The 4,861-nt window shown below is 45.7% G+C and overlaps 1 non-coding gene across 1 annotated transcript; it reads right to left on the bottom strand.

The window, feature by feature from the left end:
• Positions 1-507: 507 nt before the first annotated feature.
• Positions 508-581, bottom strand: Trnat-ugu (transfer RNA threonine (anticodon UGU)). Its single transcript has one exon. It is a non-coding gene; the product is annotated as a tRNA-Thr (tRNA).
• Positions 582-4,861: the final 4,280 nt, after the last annotated feature.

The following is a 4,861-nucleotide window of genomic DNA, read 5'->3' as shown; positions in this document are numbered from 1 at the left end:
CGGAGGGTACCGTGTACCACTACCTGTCATTTCCTTTCCTGTTCCTCTCGCAAACAGAAACGTCTGTGTGCCTCTGCGTGAACCCTAATTTATCGTATCTTATGTTCGTGGTCCCCACGAGCAGTATATGTTGGTGGCAGTAGAATGGTTCGGCAGTCAGCTTCAGATACCGACTCTAAATGTTCTCGAAAACAACGTCGACTTCCCTCCAGGAATTCCCACTTGTGTTCCCGAAGCATCTCTGTGACACTTACGTGTTGTTCGAACCTACCGGTAAGAAACCTAGCTGCCCATCTCTGAACTGCTTCGATGTGTCTCTTCAATCCGACCTGGTATGGATCCCAAACACTAGAGCAGTACTCAAGATACGAAGGTAGTAACTGTTCTCGAATGAGCTGATACCATTGATGACAGTGCAGCTTCTTTAGAATAAATTATAATTAATTGAAACCCTCAGCCGCTGACAGGTGTTGTTGACACACCTCGATGGGAACAGCTGAAAATGTTTGCCTCGACCGGGACTTGAACCCGGGAACTCCTGCTTACATGGCAGATGCTCTATCCATCTGAGCCACCGAGGACACAGATTGTTGAAGCTTATGTGACTTACCCTTGCACGCCTCCGGTGAGACCCACGTTACCAACTGTCCACAATCTACATATGTATTATACCTTATAGACATTTGCCCACCCACTCATTACTCGCGCACACGAAGGTGACGATTCCCGTAAGAGGTTGCCCGAACTCTTACGGGAATCGACTGCCATGTAAGCAGGAGATCCCGGGTTCGTGTCCCGGTCGGGGCACACATTTTTAGCTGTCGACATCGAGGTATGTCAACAACATCTGTCGCCAGCTGACGGTTTCAATTAATTATCAAGTACTCAAGAATAGGTCGCACCAGCGTCCTATATGCGGTCTCCTTTACAGGCGAACGTCTGTTTCTAGAAATGTCCCCTTAAACTCAAGTCGGTTATTAGCCTTCCCTACCACAGTTCTGACATGCTCATTCCATTAGCTGCCTATCAATAAGCTTCGAGGGGCCACAAAAATTTGATTTTTAGTGTTCCATATAATTACCGGTCAAAAACGTTTCGAGATTTTTGGTGACAGCATTAAACACTACATCTTGCCTGTACATAGTAGAATAGATTACTTTTGCACGGATCCCTCGTAGCGTCAGTCCTACGCGCACATTCCTGGTTCCTCTTTTTTTTTTTAAAATTTTGTGAAGGACTGTTCTGCGTTACTGTGTGTCATATATTCACGGGACTTTCTTTAAGCTGGTATTAATGCGACTATTCTGTCGTCTGTCGTATGCGCACGATTACTTTTTCATCTAGACCTATACTCCGCACTCTTCTTTACGGTATGTGGCCTAGGCTGCATCTAATATCTAATGTACGGCTTTCATTTCTCCCTCCTACCCACGCCCCTCCCTCCCCTCTGCTATTCGCGAAAGGTGCTTGGGAAGAACGAGCGTCGACAAACTTCCGTACGAACTCTAGTTTCTCGAATTATCTCGTCGAGCAGTGTATTTGAGGAAGCAGTGCGCTGGCCGTCTCTATGCTCAGGGGACAGCAAATCTCTCCCTGATGCACAACGCCTCTCATGTAGCGTTTCCCCAGCCACTGTGGCCGAGAGGTTCTCGGCGCCTCAGTCCGCAACCGCGCAGCTGCTACGGTCGCAGGGTCGAATCTTGCCTCGGGCATGGATGTGTGTGATGTCCTTAGTTTAGTTAGGTTTAAGTTGTGCTAAGTCTAGTGGAAAAATGTGAAGACATCGAAAAAGATAAGATTGTCGGAAGGACAGACTCAGCATACAGGAAAGTCAAAACAACCTTAGCTGACATTAAAAGCAACGGTGGTAACATTAAGAGTGCAACGGGAATTCCACTGTTAAATGCAGAGGAGAGAGCAGATAGGTGGAAAGAATACATTGAAAGCCTCTATGAGGGTGAAGATTTTTCTGATGTGATAGAAGAAGAAACAAGAGTCGATTTAGAAGAGATAGGGGATCCAGTATTAGAATCGGAATTTCAAAGAGCTTTGGAGGACTAATGGTCAAATAAGGGAGAAGGGATAGATAACATTCCATCAGAATTTCTAAAATCATTAGGGGAAGTGGCAACAAAACGACTATTCACGTTGGTGTGTAGAATATATGAGTCTGGCGACATACCATCTGACTTTCGGAAAAGCATCATCACACAATTCCGAAGACGGCAAGAGCTGACAAGTGCGAGAATTATCGCACAATCAGCTTAACAGCTTATGCATCGAAGCTGCTTACAAGAATAATATGCAGAAGAATGGAAAAGAAAATTGAGAATGCGCTAGGTGACGATCAGTTTGACTTTAGGAAAAGTAAAGGCACGAGAGAGGCAATTCTGACGTTACGGCTAATAATGGAAGCAAGGCTCAAGAAAAATCAAGACACGTTCATAGGATTTGTCGACCTGGAAAAAGCGTTTGACAATATAAAATGGTGCAAGCTGTTCAAGATTCTGAAAAAAGTAGGGGTAAGCTATAGGGACAGACGGGTCAAATACAATACGTACAACAACCAAGAGGGAATAATAAGAGTGGACGATCAAGAACGAAGTGCTCGTATTAAGAAGGGAGTAAGACAAGGCTTAGCCTTCCACCCCTACTCTTCAGTCTGTACATTGAGGAAGCAATGATGGAAATAAAAGAAAAGTTCAGGAGTGGAATTAAAATACAAGGTGAAAGGATATCAATGATACGATTCGCTGATGACATTGCTATCCTGAGTGAAAGTGAAGAAGAATTAAATAATTTGCTGAACGGGATGAACAGTCTAATGAGTACACAGTATGGTTTGAGAGTAAATCGGAGAAAGACGAATGTAATGAGAAGTAGTAGAAATGAGAACAGCGAGAAACTTAACATCAGGATTGATGGTCACGAAGTCAATGAAGTTAAGGAATTCTGCTACCTAGGCAGTAAAATAACCATTGACGGATGGAGCAAGGAAGACATCAAAAGCAGACTCGCTATGGCAAAAAAGGCATTTCTGTCCAAGAGAAGTATACTAATATCAAATACCGGCCTTAATTAGAGGAAGAAATTTCTGAGGATGTACGTCTGGAGTACAGCATTGTATGGTAGTGAAACATGGACTGTGGGAAAACCGGAACAGAAGAGAATCGAAGCATTTGAGATGTGGTGCTATAGACGAATGTTGAAAATTAGGTGGACTGATAAGGTAAGGAATGAGGAGGTTCTACGCAGAATCGGAGAGGAAAGGAATATGTGGAAAACACTGATAAGGAGAAGGGACAGGATGATAGGACATATGCTAAGACATGAGGGAATGACTTCCATGGTATTAGAGGGAGCTGTAGAGGGCAAAAACTGTAGAGGAAAACAGAGATTGGAATACGTCAAGCAAATAATTGAGGACGTAGGTTGCAAGTGCTACTCTGAGATGAAGAGGTTAGCACAGGAAAGGAATTCGTGGCGGTCCGCATCAAACCAGTCAGTAGACAAAAAAAAAAAAGTATTGTGGGCTGATGACCTCAGCTGTTACATCCCGTACTGTCTCAGAGCCATTTGAACCATTTGCAGCGTTTCCCACTGGAGTTTGTTCAACGTCTCTGTAACGCTCTCACGGTAACTATAAACGAACCCGTGACGAGACCCTACACTCTACACTACAGGCGATTAAAATTGCTACCCCATGAAGGTGACGTGCTCCAGACGCGAAATTTAACCGACAGGAAGAAGATGCTCTGATATGCAAATGATTAGATTTTCAGAGCATTCACACAAGGTTGGCCCCGGTGGCGACACTGACAACGTGCTGACATGAGGAAACTTTCCAAACGATTTCTCATACACAAACAGCAGTTGACCAGCGTTGCCTGGTGAAACGTTGTTGTGATGCCTCGTGTAAGGAGGAGAAATGCGTACCATCACGTCTCAGACTTTGATAAACGTCGGATTGTAGCCTATCGCAATTGCGGTTTATCGTATCGCGACAATGTTGCTCGCGTTGGTCGAGATCCAATGACAGTTAGCAGAATATGGAATCTGTGGGTTCAGGAGGGTAATACGGAACGCCGTGCTGGATCCCAACAGCCTCGTATCACTAGGAGTCGAGATGACAGGCATCTTATTCGGATGGCTGTAAGGGATCGTGCAGCCACATCTCGATCCCTGAGCCAAGAGATGGGGACGTTTGCAAGACAACAACCACCTTCACAAACAGTTCGACAACGTTTGCGCCCGCCACGGTGGTCTCGCAGTTCTACGCGCGCAGACCGGAACCGTGCGACTGCTACGGTCGCAGGTTCGAATCCTGCCTCGGGCATGGATGTGTGTGATGTCCTTAGGTTAGTTAGGTTTAAGTAGTTCTAAGTTCTAGGGGACTAATAACCACAGCAGTTGAGTCCCATAGTGCTCAGAGCCATTTGAACAACGTTTGCAGCAGCATGGGCTATCAGCTCGGAGACCATGGTTTCGGTTACCCTCGACCCTGCACCACAGACAGCAGCGCCTGCGATGGTGTACTCAACGACGAACCTGGCTGCACGAATGGCAAAACGCGATTTTTTCGGATGGATCGAGGTTCTGTTTACAGCATCATGATGCTCGCATCCGTGTTTGGCGACATCGCGGTGAACGCACATTGGAAGCGTGTATTCGTCATCGCTATTCTGGCGTATCACCCTGCGTCATGGTTGGGGGTCATCTCTTGTTCGCATTGACGGCACTTTGAACAGTGGACGTTACATTTCAGATGTGTTACGACCTGTGGCTCTACCATTCATTCGATTCTTGTGAAACCCTGTATTTCTGCAGGATAATGCACGACCGCATGTTGCAGGTCCTGTAC

Source organism: Schistocerca gregaria, chromosome 9 (genome assembly GCF_023897955.1).
Source record: "Schistocerca gregaria isolate iqSchGreg1 chromosome 9, iqSchGreg1.2, whole genome shotgun sequence".
In the NCBI taxonomy this organism is placed as follows: domain Eukaryota; kingdom Metazoa; phylum Arthropoda; class Insecta; order Orthoptera; family Acrididae; genus Schistocerca; species Schistocerca gregaria.
This window is presented reverse-complemented; position numbering and strand designations above follow the sequence as displayed.